At 35.4% G+C, this 18,508-nt stretch overlaps 1 protein-coding gene across 3 annotated transcripts in view; it reads right to left on the minus strand.

Annotated features, from left to right (window-relative positions):
- LOC142344801 (uncharacterized) overlaps positions 1-18,508 on the minus strand; it is a 145,434-nt gene that overhangs the window by 48,082 nt on the left and 78,844 nt on the right. Inside the window, exon 1 of one of the 3 annotated variants that reach the window (XM_075396756.1) lies at positions 13,920-14,057. The exons of the other annotated variants lie outside the window; for them this stretch is intronic. The gene's annotated coding sequence lies outside the window, so the exon portion shown is untranslated. Of the gene's footprint in view, positions 1-13,919; positions 14,058-18,508 lie in introns of those variants that run through there. 3 annotated transcript variants of the gene reach the window in all.

The raw sequence follows: 18,508 nt of genomic DNA on the forward strand, positions 1-18,508 counted from the left end.
TAGTCCTTTAAAACATATGGATGGAGCTGGAATTATCTCAGATATACAACAACCGTGAATAAGGATGCTTGCAATGCGCGTTCACCCTTAATGCTCAGATCCTCTCATCCTCGAAACTGCTCAATGAGAGCAGAGCTATTTTTAGAACCAAAAAATACTATCACATTTTGGTGCATAAATTTACTTGTTCAAAGTTTTGTTTTATTTAAGAATTTATGCCGCCAAACTTTAAGACAAATTCTGTAAATTGAAAAGATAATTTTAGGATTTTTGTGTTAGACAACACCGTTGAAGAAAAAAGGTACACAAATCTCTTCAATGACTTCAAATATAATTTAAAAAACCAATTTTTCTTAATCTATCGATATTTCACTCATTCCACAATATTTTTGAACGTTACGTGAAAAGCAGAATACGACTGTTTATTTTTTTTACATGCATCCTTAGAGTTGAACCGTGGAATCCAAATAACGAAATAACAGATGACCAAAAAGTAAAAACAAATTCAAGCATCGCAAGCAGGTGAGAGCAAAAGAGTATATAATGTTATCAGTCGTTTCTAAATAATTTAAAATTGATTGAAATTCCCCCTGCAAACTTACGACAATTTGAACGAAAAGAAGAAAATGAAGCAAACAACTGAAAAAAGATCAATAATTGAAAGAAACAATTATAAACAAAAGAATTATAACAAAAATTTTTTGATGAATACTGTATAAGTTATTGACAGCTTTGCATATGTTGATCAGTACAAACACATCTTTTTCTTTTGGAACAAAGAGTTCTTTCCTCGCTGTTTTAAGATTCCGAAACAAAATATTGAGTTTTTGAAAGCAACAAGAAATACAAAACTGCACATTGCATTGGAATATTTTATCCTAATTCTTAACTGATTGTTGATCTTTCCTAAGCTTTCCTAAGTTTGAACATTTCAAAAATTCTGACTAATAAAAACAATCACCGCTGCGAATTGAAGTAATTTATGAAACAAAAGAATATGATTTAAAATTTGGGAAACAGTAAAATTAAAAAACCGTGGACTGTACCTATTGAGTACTTATTTTTTATTGAAAAATACCTCCTTTCATCCTTAGCAATTTTTTAAACATTAACACTCATCTGAAGATCTTGAAAAACAAAATTTTATCACAGTCAAAGTGATGAAGTTCTTTTCATAGACAATTTAGGATATTTGCGAAAATGAGGGAAGTTCCGGACAAAACAAAGGTGTTCGCAGGCCTTCGAGAACATTCAATTCTGAAACAGTAAAATTTAGTTATTTGAACGGTCTTCAACAACCAACTTAATCTCTAAATTGTTAGAAATATGAAAAAAATATATAGAAATGAAGAATTAAACTACGGTTTTCGATTTTTTTTGCAAATTATATTCGTTTTTGTTTCTGCCTTTTCTGTTTTTTATATCTCTCTCTTTCTCTGTGTGTGTTTGGATGTCTGGTTTAAGCTTGTGGAGGAATGTCTTTCTCAGGTTTTTTCGCATGTGGTGTATTGCTGCGCATTTCCCGAGCTACAAACCAAAGCATGTAGCTTAACCATTCATACATTTCATACGCATACTCTTACTCTTTCAGTATTTCCAACAACCGTGCCAATTTCTCACTACAAATTCCCACAGTAGTTGTGGTAAAGTAGTACATGTCATTCTGTGGGCTATTGATTTGGTGCAACAAATCAAAATTATTTTAAGTTAAATCAATTTAGTTCATTTTCAGTCATCATTATTTCATTCATCAATTAGTTCTTGTTCTGAAGATCAAATCTTAAGTGTTCACAATTTTAAATTTGTTTACATCATGTGTCTGATATCTTTTGTCTGTTCAAGTTGTCTCGTGATTGTAAGTTGCCACAATTGAAAGTGAAGTGTTGTGAACAAATTGTTGATCAGTTTTAGTTAATCTTTAATTTGAATCATTCTGCTCAATTTCTGAATTCAATTTAGTTGTCTCTCTCTTAATCTAGATTTCGCTCCGCCAAAATCTTAATTTAGCCTAGATAAAATTTAAGCTCATTTCGCTCAGCAAAATACCCCTTCAAACAGAAAATGAACTTTTGCTCCGCCAAATCTACATTTATTCTGCATTCAGAATATTAATTCAACAAGCATCAAAATTTAGTGTAGACTCGCTCCGCGAATAGACCAACAAGTTGGAATAGTTAATTTGAATAAATTGGCACCGCGAATCAACTCAACCTACAGATTGCTAATCTGTACGACATGGCGCAGTCAGCTCAAGAATCTCGAAAAACACCATTGTCGATAGAGCCATTTTGGGAACGCCCAACGTCGGACCCACCAATCAGATGGGAAAAATGGCGGATACAAGTCAAACTTGCGATCCTCGCACGTGAGAATATCACATTGTACACACTGCTACAACCGAAGCCAACGACGGTTCGACTGCCAGCTGAACCAAAGTACGAGATACCAATTGAAGATGCAACACATGAAACGGAGAGAGACCGTCAGATACGAAACAGTCAGTTGAAGTTGCAATGGGACTTAAAATGTCAAAAGATAACAGAAGCAAGAGTACTATGCGGGGAACGGCCATGGAATCTTTGCGATCAAAAATGTGTATCTCTTTTGTACCTAAGCATTGGTACGGAGGGAAGACGCTTACTAACACAAAAATTTCCTCATGATAATATCTATGACTTGACTACCCTAAAACTTTGGGAGATGATGGAGATAACTTTTATCCGTAAACGAAATATCACATTCGATCGATATGTGTTCTTTTCTCGAAAGCAGAAAAAAGGTGAAACAGTAGAACAATTCTACAGCATTTTGAAAGAATTGGCTGAAAATTGTGATTTCGAAAATCGTGAGGAGGTAATCATCAGGGACATATACATCACAAACATGTTGGATGATGATATTCGACGGGAACTTCTCCGTGATTCAGTTGACCCAGAAAGAGCACTCAGCATTGCAGTAAATATTGAAATGGGCCATCAGAACCAGCAGAGAATTTCATCTAATAACGGTGCAACTAACAGTACAGTAAACGCAATACAATGATTCAATCAGCTTCGCGGCGCGGGTGTGCGTGGAAATCAATCAGGTAGAACAGTAGTAAACTTTGCATCAGTTGGACAATGTCGTGGTTGTGGTCAAGCTTTGACAACAACGCACCGCCAGGTTTGTCCTGCTATGGGTAAAAAATGTAATCACTGTGGTTTGCTCAACCATTTTGCAAAGGTATGTCGAAGAAAACTTAACAATGCACGAAATACACAAAAAAATAGTCGTATTAATAATGTAGAAACTGCAGAAACTACAAATCAAAATTCTAGTCAGGAAACTCAAAACGTTAATTATATAAAATATAACGAGCAAATTAATTCGGATTATGATTCTTCAGACGACAATTACATTGCGACAGTAGAAAATGTTAATTCACCGGGAGTAGCACTGAAAAATATGACGATAACGATCGGAAATACAGATTAAGATTTGCTTCTCGATTCCGGCAGCGGTTGCACTATTATCAATATGTCGCTCGCTAAAGAAATAATGTATAACTGTCCGCAATCACAATGGTCAGAGAAAAAACCATTAGAATTAAAGTCTTTTTCTAATGATATTGTCAAAACTCTAGGCACTTTGAAAACGCCAGTTCGATCCAATGATTGGAAAATTCAGAAAGCAAAAATCACGGTTGTAGCTGATAGTTTCCGACCAATTCTCTGACGAGAACTTTTTGATCAATTAGGCATAATAATATCGCAGAAACCTTGCCCGAACGTAGAAGTCAACAACAAAGATCAAATTTGTGCAATAAAATGATCGTTAGCAAAGGAATTTCCAGATTTGATCTCAAGAATCGGAAAATCTAAGCATCACACGGTTAATTCAAAATTTCGTAGAAATTATCGAGTGACTCATCAAAAAGGAAGAAAAATGTCAATACATCTCCAACCGAAAGTGAAAATTGAACTTGAAAAATTGGAGGACATTTAGAAAAACTAACCAATTGTTTTGATCAATTTTTTATTTCTCCAATAGTCATTACAGTAAAAACGGTTCAGTCAATCAAAATAGCACTAGATTCCAAAATTCTAAATAAGGCCATTCACAAAAACAAGTATCAAATGCCAAACATAGACTCGCTAATTCAAACGATTTCTCAAAAACTGTCAACGGCGCCGCAAGAGACTGCTTATTTTACAACTCTTGATTTGCAGTACGCATATAGCCAACTAAAATTACATAGTGATTCGGCCCGCCATTGTAACTTTACTATCATTAGCGGAGATATGACTGGCACATATCGCTTCAAAACTGGATTTTACGGTCTTACGGATAAGCCAGCCGAATTTCAAAAAGCAACCGATTGCACTCTTGCAGTTCTGGATAATACTTTCTGTTTCTTGGACGATATATTGATAGTGAGCAGAAGTGGAATAGAAATGCATCTCGATTTAGTACGGAAATGCCTAATAAAATTAGATCAAGAAAATCACCGAATAAATCTTGCAAAATGTCAAAAAAAATCGAGTGGCTCGGACATAATATTACACAATCAGGTGTAAAACCACTGTCAAATGAAACAGATGCAATTGGAAAATTATCAGCGCCTACTAATCTTAAAAAAACTCCGATCGTTTATGGGTTCAGTACATCATTTAGGAAAATTCATTTCAAATCTGTCGCAACTATGCTACCCACTCCGACCTCTCCTTAAGAAAAATACAAAACTTCTCTGGACGGAAGAACATGAAAAACAGTTCTCATTGATTAAATAACAAATTGCGGAAACTACCGAAAATAAACATTTTAACCCGAAGTTAGAAACACAAATAAAATGCGACGCTTCACGTAAGGGTTTGGGATGTGCATTAGAACAACGAACACCTAATGGATGGCATACAGTACCATTCGCGTCACGATTCTTGAATTCGGTTGAAGACAGATACAGCATAAATGAGCTCGAACTTTTGGGTGTTGTCTGGTCCGTGGAACACTTTTAATATTATTTATACGGCAATCCATTTACTGTAATAACTGATCATAGGGCTCTTCTCTCAATCATGAGAGAGAACAGATCTAACAAATCCTACAACAGTAGATTGACACGTTGGGTAGAACGATTACTCCAATTTGATTTTTCAATTGATCATCTCCCTGGCTCAAAAAAGGGATTAGTGGATTATATCTCTCGCAACCTGCAACAAAAAGCTGTTAATATATCTGCATATGACGAGCAATTTATAGTAGCAAAATTGGATGTAATTAAACGCGGTGCGAAACGCTTTTTATTAAATGCAGAAAATTACGTCAATTTCGCAGCGCGAAATCCGCTTACAAAACAAGCCTCAAATAAATCAAATTCCTCTAACAAATTATGCAGTGAATTCGCACCGCCAAATCCAGAATATTCTACAGTTACGAATAATTATAACTCAATTAACGAATTAACAGCAAATAACTTAGATTCCAATATCAAAATCGAGACAGCTAACATTCCTCACTCGCATTTTGCCTTGAATCGTTCTACCAAACAGTCGCTACTTGAATTAAATAATTTCCAAAGAATCACAGACAAATTCAATAAAGTCTACATGATGTCGCAATCAAATTCAGAAACTTTGATGCAAGTTAACAATCGACGCCTTCCAGAGTAAGATTCGCAGACGAAGCAGGACCGTCATCAGCCCAAGTAGTACCCGCAACGCCAATCACCCCTACTACTGATACAACAACAGTCACCTCGCCTTCAGTAGATGATCTCTATTTGGACTCCTTCAACTTCGCACTCTCAAAGATCTTTTCCAGTTCCCTAATGGTTAGCCTTACAACTAAGGATGCGATTCTAACAGAGATACGGGATTGCATCCCAACCCAAAATGAGGACAGATGCAAGCAGATATCAACAAATATACATTCATTCTGGAAAGATCTACATGTTAAGAATGGATGTGTCTGCATCGACGACAGGATAGCCCTTCCCCATGCCATCAAAGATGCATACGTTGACACCATCCATGCAACTCATCCTGGTACATGGGGAATGACAGATATGGCAACTCAAGCTTGGTGGCCGTTGATTCCGGCAGCGGTTGCACTATTATCAATATGTCGCTCGCTAAAGAAATAATGTATAACTGTCCGCAATCACAATGGTCAGAGAAAAAACCATTAGAATTAAAGTCTTTTTCTAATGATATTGTCAAAACTCTAGGCACTTTGAAAACGCCAGTTCGATGCAATGATTGGAAAATTCAGAAAGCAAAAATCTACGGTCGTAGCTGATAGTTTCCGACCAATTCTCGGACGAGAGCTTTTTGATCAATTAGGCATAATAATATCGCAGAAACCTTGCCCGAACGTAGAAGTCAACAACAAAGATCAAATTTGTGCAATAAAAAGATCGTTAGCAAAGAAATTCCCAGATTTGATCTCACGAATCGGAAAATCTAAGCATCACACGGTTAATTCAAAATTTCATAAAAATTATCGAGTGAATCATCAAAAAGGAAGAAAAATGCCAATGCATCTCCAATCCAAAGTGAAAATTGAACTCAAAAAATTGCTAAACGAAGGACATATAGAAAAACTAACCAATTGTTCTGATCAATTTTTTATTTCTCCAATAGTCATTACAGTAAAAACGGATCAGTCAATCAAAATAGCACTAGATTCTAAAATTCTAAATAAGGGCATTCACAAAAACAAGTATCAAATGCCAAACATAGACTCGCTAATTCAAACGATTTCTCAAGCACTGTCAACGGCGCCGCACGAGACTGCTTATTTTACAACTCTTGATTTGCAGTACGCATATAGCCAACTTAAATTACATAGTGATACGGCCCGCCATTGTAACTTTAATATCATTAGCGGAGATATGACTGGCACATATCGCTTCAAAACTGGATTTCACGGTCTTACGGATAAGCCAGCCGAGTTTCAAAAAGCAAACGATTGCACTCTTGCAGGTCTGGATAATACTTTCTGTTTCTTGGACGATATATTGATAGTGAGCAGAAGTGGAATAGAAAAGCATCTCGATTTAGTACGGAAATGCCTAATAAAATTAGATCAAGCAAATCTCCTAATAAATCTTGCAAAATGTCACTTCGCAGTGGCTCGGACATAATCGAGTGGCTCGGACATAATATCGCAGTGGCTCGGACATAATTGAGTGGCTCGGACATAAAAATGGAGTGGCTCGGATATAATATTACACAATCAGTTGTAACACCACTGTCAAATGAAACAGATGCAATCGGAAAATTATCAGCGCCTACTAATCTTAAAAAAACTCCGATCGTTTATGGGTTCAGTACGTCATTTAGGAAAATTCATTCCAAATCTGTCACAACTATGCTACCCACTCCGACCTCTCCTTAAGAAAAATACAAAACTTCTCTGGACGGAAGAACATGAAAAACAGTTCTCATTGATTAAATAACAAATTGCGGAAACTACCGAAAATAAACATTTTAACCCGAAGTTAGAAACACAAATAAAATGCGACGCTTCACGTAAGGGTTTGGGATGTGCATTAGAACAACGAACACCTAATGGATGGCATACAGTACCATTCGCGTCACGATTCTTGAATTCTGTTGAAGACAGATACAGCATAAATGAGCTCGAACTTTTGGGTGTTGTCTGGTCCGTGGAACACTTTTGATATTATTTATACGGCAATCCATTTACTGTAATAACTGATCATAGGGCTCTTCTCTCAATCATGAGAGAGAACAGATCTAACAAATCCTACAACAGTAGATTGACACGTTGGGTAGAACGATTACTCCCATTTGATTTTTCAATTGATCATCTCCCTGGCTCAAAAATGGGATTAGTGGATTATATCTCTCGCGACCTGCAACAAAAAGCTGTTAATATATCTGCATATGACGAGCAATTTATAGTTGCAAAATTGGATGTAATTAAACGCGGTGCGAAACGCTTCTTATTAAATGCAGAAATTTACGTCAATTTCGCAGCGCGAAATCCGCTTACAAAACAAGCCTCAAATAAATCAAATTCCTCTAACAAATTATGCAGTGAATTCGCACCGCCAAATCCAGAATATTCTACAGTTACGAATAATGATAACTCAATTAACGAATTAACAGCAAATAACTTAGATTCCAATATCAAAATCGAGACACCTAACATTCCTCACTCGCATTTTGCCTTGAATCGTTCTACCAAACAGTCGCTACCTGAATTAAACATTTTCCAACGAATCGCAGAAAAATTCAATAAAGTCTACATGATGTCGCAATCAAATTCAGAAACTTTGATGCAAGTTAAACAATCGACGCTTTCCAGAGTAAGATTCGCAGACGAAGCAGGACCGTCATCAGCCCAAGTAGTACCCGCAACGCCAATCACCCCTACTACTGATACAACAACAGTCACCTCGCCTTCAGTAGATGATCTCTATTTGAACTCCTTCAACTTCACACTCTCAAAGATCTTTTCCAGGTCCCTAATGGTTAGCCTTACAACTAAGGATGCGATTCTAAAAGAGATACGGGATTGCATTCTAACCGAAAATGAGGACAGATGCAAGCAGATATCACCATATATACATTCATTCTGGAATGATCTACATGTTAAGAATGGATTTGTCTGCATCGACGACAGGATAGCCCTTCCCCATGCCATCAAAGATGCATACGTTGACGCCATCCATGCAACTCATCCTGGTACATGGGGAATGACGGATATGGCAACTCACGCTTGGCGGCCATATATGCACAGGGACATAGCTACAAAGACCGCAAAATGCAACCCCTGTGTCAAGATTGATAAAAATTTAAAATCTATTATACCTGCTAATAAATGGGCACCCTTAAAGTTATGCAAAGTTCCAAATGAAGAAATTCAAATTAATTTTGGTGGAGCCATCTATAAAGAAAAAAAAATCAAAAGATTTACTTTCTTGCATGTATAGACCGATTTTCAAAATCTCCGACAGCAAAAGTATTTGATAGAGCTAATGCGGATAATATTTTGAAATTTCTCAAAGAATATATTTTGCTACACGGAATTCCCCGTACAATTAGATTAGATCAAGCTCGTTGCCAAACGGGACAACAAGTTAAAACATTTTGTAGTCAAAATAACATACAGTTAATTGAAGCACCAATACACGATCACAGAACAATTGGCTTAGTTGAGAGGCTAATACAAACAATCAAGAATCGATTAGCTTGTATTAAAACGGCGGAGCGAAATCAGTTCAATGTGAAAGCATCAATAAATTCAATAATTTACCAGCTTCGAATATGCCGTCAAAAGACTATTAATCTATCACCATTTGAGGCACATATTGGTAGAAAGGCGAATACTCCATTAAGTAATGTAACGACAAAACCGGACCCAAAAAGTCTGACCTACAAAAATATTTTAAATAAATATTTAGATTTGGAGACTGTCAGATGGGAGGAACTCATTTCTGACGAACACTGGGACAATGAGGGACGAAGCGACACAGAAATTGAATTGAACAAAGACAGGCTTAGCAAAGATGTGACAAAACGAAAAAATGAGGACCCGAACAAAGAATCAAGAGTGATTCCTCACCCAGATGTCGGACAATCCGTGCCACGAACAGAAGCTTCATTAGAAGTAAAACTCGCAAAAAAGAGACCGCGCACGAAACGATCTAAGAAAAACATAGATGGGTTATTCGACGTGTTGGCGCCCGGTTCTTCGGTGGTAAAACGGATACATTTACCTCAGTCATTAAAGAACCAGGAAAAAGAGACGTAACCATCAGAAATTCAGACTTAGCAAAATATGGCACAAAAGCCGAACGTCAAACCGAAATGCAAGTATACGCAAATCGACGTCCAAAGACACCAACGGGGAAAACAACCAAGGATCTGATCAGCCATCACGCGAAAGAGTTGAGGAAGAAACTAGAGGGAGGTAAACGCATGAAGCACAGGAAATTAGCAGATGATGTCAGTACGGTCTCTTCAATACACTCTAATGTAACACGCGCTCTTCGAGTACGAACGCCCACTAAACCAAAGAGATCGACAATGACAGCACCGCCAAAACAACCCACAGAAGTAAGAATTAATTTCGCGGTGCCAATGGAGATGCCATCGACTTCAATTGTAATATCGGAGCCACCTAGCAGATCAAAACGTAAAGCTGCTACAAAAGCCTCAGCTGCATTAATTCCTGTAAAACGAAAACGATCAACACCCTCGGTTACTGAATCAGATGAGTCCGTCACATCCGCACAAACCTGTCCCCCTACAACATCCAGTCCTGGATTAAGTGCGAGAAACAAAAGGAGACAGATCATCAAACAACAACAAATACGTAACAAATCGATAATCTCAGCCATAAAGACGGCCGCTGCCCAATCTCAACAAAGCGAAACTGACTTTACAGTCGGCCCATGTTCACCAACACAATTGTACCCCACACAATACTGCGTTTCGCCTAATTACGAGGGACCAGAATCATCGATGACGGTTGGCGAGGGCGAAAGATATTATGGAAGTGATAGCGACTAAAACATTCTAATCAAAACTATTGACATTTAACAAATGAAACATTTCTGATTCAAAACATTATAGTGTTATTTATTTAACCAGTACATATGTTAATAATTTTCTGATAAATAACTTTGTCATTTATTTTCGTCAACGGGGAAATGTGGTACAGTAGTACATGTCATTCTGGGGGCTATTGATTTGAAGCAACAAATCAAGTTTATTTTAAGTTAAATCAATTTAGTTCATTTTCAGTTATCATTAATTCATTCATCATTTAGTTCTTGTTCTGAAGATCAAATCTTATGTTTTCACAATTTTAAATTTGTTTACATCCTGTGTCTGATATCTTTTGTCTGTTCCTGTTGTCTCGTGATTGTAAGTTGCCACAATTGGAAGTGTAGTGTTGTGAACAAATTGTTGATCAGTTTTAGTTAATCTTTAAGTTGAATCATTCTGCTCAATTTCTGAATTCAATTTAGTTGTCTCTCTCTCTCTTAATCTAGATTTCGCTCCGCCAAAGTCTTAATTTAGCCAAGATAAAGTTTAAGCTCATTTCGCTAAGCGAAATACCCATTCAAACAGAGAACGAACTTTCGCTCCGCCAAATCTACACTTATTCTGCATTCAGAATATTAATTCAACAAGCATCAAAATTAATTGTCGATTCGCTCTGCGAATAGACAAACAAATTGGAATAGTTAGTTTTTATAAATTGGCACCACGAATCAACTCAACCTACAGATTGCTAATCTGTACGACAGTAGTGTCAATTGATAAGTTCAGTTCTGCTTCGTGGTCTACCGCTACTATGAGGGATTCAGATTTCCTCATTTTTTTAAGAGAGGGTTTGCATTTCAAAACTGATATGGCAGAGACATAAGCGCGAATCTTTTTTTTTGCTATCGTATCTTATATTTTTTACGTTAGTTCTGTCAATTTCGCTGAATTGGTGATTCAACTGGCAGTTCCTTCCCAATGCTGTTTGTTATATTATTAAGTTTTAATCCAATTTTAAATGCGCAATTAGTAAAGCTTTTAACCACTTTTACGTTTTCAATGGATTTAACTCACATCCACTTTTACATGCTCAAAAGCGCGCGTTAAATTAGGCACATTTGCCGGTTATAGATACATTCAGTGCAAAAAATAGATACCTAAAGTGCTCGATAAACTATTACAAGAGTTGTCTTCTAATTTCCAACTCAAAAGCATCTCAATTCTGCAAAACGGGAGGAAAAAATTTTGCGAAAACTAGACACTAAGTTGTCTCCTAATTTTGCTGATATATTGTATCTATTTTCCAAGCGATTTTGACCGAAGAGAAAACTTTGGGGCATACCTGTGCGGCTTTTTGTCTTATCAGTTATTACCTATAACAGCTGTTAGCATTGCCAGATCCATGAGCTTAAATGGCTCCTGAAGTTAATCGGAATAATTAGATTTGACAGCATATCCTGGAATAGAATGATATTGTATTAAAAGGACAGGAATTGTCTCCACGTTTGTTCGCAATCTGCTAGTAATATCAAATATCATCAAAAACCTTTTGATTTCTGAAAAACTGAAAAAGTGCGTCCCAGTAGGAGAGTGAGAGATAGAGAGCAACTGTAACAGCAGTTGCTGTTCGAAAATAATCTTAAAACTATTTCTGAACTTTTGTTTTGAAGCAAATTCATAAATACGCAGAGCTTTACAAAACAAATTGGTGGCCATTAAGAACGAATAAATTAAAGATAAAAATAATATAAAAGTACCGAATATTCAGATAATGTGTCAAGACTATTCTTTAAAAACTCTAAATGTGTATAAATATTTCTTCAATTTTAAAATTCTGAACGACGCATTTATTCTCTAAAACTCCAGGATAACTGAAAGTTGAAGCACTTTAAACATATTGTAAATTTTTACAATAATTCATAACGAGACTCTACCGGTACCGAAAAAACTACTTTCAAATAAAGTGACTGGTGCTTTCCTGTGCCGACTTCTAGTCAATGCGGAAAGCGCTTAAATTTTGTGAAAGTGGTATCCACAAAGCATTTGAAAGCTTTAAAAGTGTGAAAAGTAGTTACGTTCGGCTGTAAGGGCATTTCACAAAATTTTATTCTTTTTAATTTTTTTGCCGTTTTTTTTACGATTTAATGTCCTAAGATTACTAAAATGATGGTTTATACTGCAATTAATCTGCCGCACAATTCTTTGGGGAACGGGCTTCCGTCAAACATTTTTTGCGGTGGAAAATATTTTTCACTTTTTAGCTTCCAGTTTAAAAGTGAAAAACACCGACTGTAATCTTCATATAGATCACCGCTTTTTCGTCCACGAAGTTTATAAATATGTTTTACACGCACAATGCATTAACATAGGAAGTTTGAAATCTAGAAATAAAAACAAGTAAATTTATTCGAAAGTTTGTTAACAGTAGACGCCCGTAATGTGGTCACATGGTATAGCAAGAAATGGTGAACTGAATAACAATATTATTAATAATAGATCAAGAAAGATGTGTGGAGAAAACCGTTTTGAAAAAAAAAAACAGGAAATTGTTACCGACAAAGGTAAGACGCGACTCAAATTGACGACTTAAAAATTACTTGAAAAATTTTAGACTGTTTATTTCTGCTCGATTTCTGTTTCGATCTCAGTTTCTGTACTATCAATGTGTCAGCAATTCTACATTAGATTTTTTCTATTTAAGAACTGCCCGGAGAACATACAGCAGAATTTTTTAGGCCTGCATATGGGCTCAGAGAATGTTTAGGTAACTTCTTCAAGTGGGTACCAGATCAGAGATTAGCAAATACTTCAACAAAAGTCAGAAACGACATCAGCTGTTTAATACATGCCTCTCTCTAAATGCCCGATTTTGATGATCCCTGTTTCATTTTCGACCAATATAATATAGTATTTTAAGAAGTTTGGACGGTCATATTAGTTATTTGACGAAATTTATATTTTAACTGGAAGAAAAACTACGCTAAATTTCAGATCAATGAGATTTTGAAAACAAAACAAAATTGTGTGCAAAATGTGATTTAATTAACTGTTAGATTTTTTGAATTTCGATTTGGCGAGGAGGGTTTCTTCAAAAAAGTGTCAATCTTGGCATTTTTGACTGCTTGTTTCTCTAGCGTAAAACTAGCACAAAATTTATGCTGGTTTAGAAAAACGTTGAATGTTTACTCGAGAGTAAATTGGATGACTGCCGATAACCTACAGTAGAATCCCTAATGTATTGCTGGTGAACAAACGCCTTCCTGATGGAAACTAACGACTTCACATTTTTTGTTTTAAATTAAGTTTAGTCTCGTAAGTGAAATTTTATGCAGCAGCGCAAAATTAATAAATCAAGTTAACCCCTTAACTGAAGCAATAAAATACTAAGCAAATATTATGAAAATAAATTTGACGCACCTGTTAGCTCTGATTACAATTAGCGACATGTAAAAATATGGAATGGAGTAAAAGCAGTGTTAAAATAGACAAAACAAGATAAGTTGAGAAGTTGAAGAATTAGGTCACTGGCAGAGTATGATTGTAGAATGTTTTCAGCTTCAATGCCTTTCAGCACTTACACACACTTACACATACTCATGCGTACTATTTAGAGGTGACTCCATTTCTGGTGAACGAGCACGTCATTACTGGGCAAAAATGGGACACCTAACAAATGTTGGACCTGATTGCCCACTTAAACTTGTACCGACTAACTCACTGTTGAGTAGCTTTTAAGTTTGGCGATACTGAACTACTCTGCTTCAACCCTTCATGATCTATGGTGCAATAAATAAGAATTGTATGCATTGATAAACATATTATGCAAGGACATGTCTGATCTAAAAATTAATATGGCACGATGTGAAGAGTAGAATATAATTCAGAAAAAGAGAGCAGAAAAAAATGAAATCAGGCGTAGGATATCAGGCTAAAACTCGATTAGGTGAAGCCAATTTCTGTAGCGATCAGTCGAAAATTTTGAACCAAAATATCTGGACATTAGGCAAACTTTTCTACTAAGTGTATGGGCCATAAAATCACTAATGAGAAAATTTGGGAGCGAGAGCAGGAGAAGAGATTGCTCGTAGAAGGTAGCGAGAGTGATTTCTATGTTGATTCGAACTGAGTGAACTGATAATAATCACAAGAACAATGATTGCCTGTGAACGAAAATTTCATTAAAGAATTTCAATATTAGGCGAATACTAATTAAGATCGACTTGACAATATAAAGTATTTAAGTGTTCCCAGAAATTGCATTTACATAATAATAACTTACCAAAACACAGTTTTTTTTAAATAATTAGCATTTGCAGCAACTCAACTTATTGCAAAATTATTTCAATATTTTTCTCAAATTTTTCCACGTCCGATTGCACTAAACCAATTAGAACAAAACAAAGTAGATTTTTTGCCACGTTCTTCTCTCTTTACCCGGAACTGTAACCCAAATCCTTAAAGAAATGTTGCAAAAAATAATTTCAAAGAAAATCATTGCATATTTCGGTTATATCTCGTTCAATCTTTCGGTTAAAAATTAGCAAACAAAAACATATCGAAAGATTAAACGTTGGTTATTTGAAAAAAAATACCCAATTAGCTTCCTTTGATCTAAAGTCCTGATCTTTTTTTCATTAATCTCATTACCAATAAGCAGTTCCTATTTCCAACATGTTTTGTACTACTCATGCAAATCAATACTTTGGATTTTTGATCGTTATAGTTTCAAATCAAAATCTTAGTGCTAATAGACGGGGCCAAAAAAATACTCTTACCATTCAAATTTGAAAAAATTTTCACATTTTTTCCAAAGTATTATGTATTATTATGATAAATAGCTTTTCCAAATATTCTGCTAACGAAGAAAAATATTGTGTTGCTTATGGGCATATGCATAATTTGGGATACAATGACAGTTGGTTGCAGATTGCTTTTTGAACATAACAGAACTTTATCATTGTTTAAAATTCTACCAAAGACAATATTTGCTAGGGTATTGTTTCAAAAAAGCAAAACAACTTTTTGAAGTAATAGCCTAGCAAATAAAATCTGGCATCTCGAGCAAATTTAACTGATTAAGGACAACTTGAAACCTATAGTTCGATGCCGATTTGACATCCCTTCCTTGAATACTAATATTTTTTATTTCGGTTATATCTGTGAAAGCCCACATTTGCATCCTAGCTGTTAATGATAGCACGGAAAACTTATCAAATCAATTGGTAACAGTAATGTCGCATAGTAATCTTGCGGCTTGCCCCAGACAATACATCGCAAAATTAGAGGCGAATGGGATAAACTGCACTTCATTTTGTATCATTTGACCATTGTGGCAGAACTCTTTGTACTCAACCCCTCAATCATTTAACCTCGCAATTTATTCACCCCGAAATCGGTTTAACGCCGAAATCTTTTATCTGTTTCGGCGTTCAAATTAACATTTAGCAAGGCTAAAGTTCAAAGGACTTTAATAACACAAAACAAGAAGTTTTCCAGAGTTCAATCCACTTTTCAATTGCTTTTAACTGCTCCCTTAGGGACAAGATGAGATAACGAATTCGCTAATTGTTATAATTTTGCTTTAACCATTGAGTCGTTTGCTTTATTTCCCTGAAAATTATGAGCCATGAATTTAAAATGAATAAATATGAGGTAAAATGACTTAGGTGTAAAAAAGTATTTTCACACCTCATTCATTTTAATCTTTGTAATTAGGCTCATTCGATTTTAACCTCATTCGATTTTAATCTTTGTATTTAGGCTAAATAAAATTGATTGAGACTTATTTATTCGCAATTATAGGGAGCTTAAAATCGGAGTGAAACAATATAGGTTGAAATAATCGAGGGGGTTAAATGATATAAGGGTTAAAAATCGGGGTTAAAATATAGGGGTTAAAAGAATAGGGGTGAAAAACAGGATACCATACTCAACAAATATATACCTTTAAAGCAACTGTCATTTAGTAAAGAATCTGGAAAGAGCTGTTAAAGGAGAAAAAATTGTTATTCTTTAAAAATTATTTTTGCCGATAAAGGCAGTAGGTAATTCATCCGGAGTTATGCCTCTGGAACGACGGTTTTATTTTATGGGATGTGATAATGTGATTGCTTTATAAGTTTATAGTTTATGTTAACCTGATTAGAAAAACAAATTGCCCAAAATACAAAGCAAGATAGCGTTGGTAAAATAGGCCTGTTCTCATCTGCCTTTTTCTGATTATTCCCAAAATTTCAGACTGTTCTTTTCGTGAGAAGTTGCTCGTTTTGGTGGAATTTTTTTGCCTATCAAACGTTCAAGTCGTACCATCATTGCAGCCAAGAGTTTTCATGCTACGATTAACCTGAAGCTACGGACAACTGAGAACTCATCCTTATAGAGACAGCTTCACGTAAACAGATCAAAAAATCATTAATTGGCGTTTGAATTACAAATCCTAACTCTCAGTTATCAAGCCCAAATTTAATCTTTCGTGATATCGCAGTCATTTCACATAAAAACCATAAATATTAAGAACAATGCAGTTTTTAGAAATTATAATAAATGTTGCTCGTTGCTAAATAACGGCCACTGCCTATAATAAAAAGCAAGGCTAAACAAACTAGAGTTGTTATGGACTAAACCCATCAAACCAAATTTGCGTTGACTCAAGTATGGGACAGATGGAACGGGGTAACTGAAGCTCGTCGAGACTATGAAATTTGTCGCATCGGAGCCCCTGTCTGCAGCACAAGTCGCCCAGCACGTTTCTGTTTTGGGCCAAGGTCTTCATTCTGCTCAATCAAGTATTTATTTAATTTATGAAAAAGAACAGTATCCAAGAAGCTTCTTTTTTAAAAAAAGTTTAGAAAGCTTTGTACTTTTAGTATTGTTTGAAATCTCTGTGTTTTAAGAATAATATATCTCTACAATACATTTTTACTACAATTTCTGTGAGTTGGTTTTCCACTATCATCAAGATATCTGGTTATTGAGAATTGCATCGAAGTTTTGTCTTTCTTGATTTCATTTTTTCAGCTATATCTGCGGTTTTATTGCTTCTTTCAATTCGCTCACCAAATGAATAAGAAGCAAATCAATTGTTCGTAATTAAGACTCCTTTGCTGCAAATGACTATGCAAAAACATCTACTAAGAACTTACCTTACACCATTTTCCCCCATTCTAGGCAGCAAAGAAAGATAAGGTCGAGCATCTATAATATTACGATTCGATGAGGAGTAATGGTGATCTGTTTTTTAATCGGTGATTTCTATATTCTATACTAGAGGATATGTTTTAGAGAAAGTCAAATGACGCATGTGGAAAGAAGGGTTTCAACAATTCTGCTGAATAAAAGTCAAAAGCAGAGGGAGAATTTAGAGTGGTTGTCGTTCATGCATTATTCTGAGAGAGAGCGAGAAATGTAGGCGTGAAAAAGTTTTCGCTAATCGAGCAAACTTTTTGATTACGTGCGGATTTTTCAAAGCAGTTTTTTTTAAGTTTTAATTTAACTTTATCAGTAAACGGTTTGTCTGATTCAACTATGATAGTATTAGTGCATTTGGAAACTTTTTTGATCTTCTGATAAAATATTATACTTTTATACTCAATTTTGAGCTAATTTTCCCACTTGGCCCTGCTGGACGCCTTTTTAGGAGTTTTGTAATCTGATTCCATTTTTATAGCATCTGGGGCTTTTTTGGTTGATCTTAATCATTTTAGAAATTTTAGTTGGTCTTATATCAGCGGCATCTAAAAATATTTAATGGCTGACATAATTTGCTAAGAAACATTTCCATTCTATTGCGAATTAAAAATTATACTTCAATTATAGGTAGCTATTACCACATATTAGTTTCAAGACCTTTTTAATTTGCATTTCGATTTGAAGTCATATCGATTTTTATTTCCAACAACCAAGTGTTATCATCTGCAACCATAATACCCAATCAAACAGGTAGTTTTTTGTTATCTTGAGGACAAAAAAATGTCGCTGAAAGTATAGAAAATGTTGATTGTAAGGCC

This window comes from Convolutriloba macropyga, chromosome 8, assembly GCF_964194025.1.
Source record: "Convolutriloba macropyga chromosome 8, txConMacr16.3, whole genome shotgun sequence".
Classification (NCBI taxonomy): domain Eukaryota; kingdom Metazoa; phylum Xenacoelomorpha; order Acoela; family Convolutidae; genus Convolutriloba; species Convolutriloba macropyga.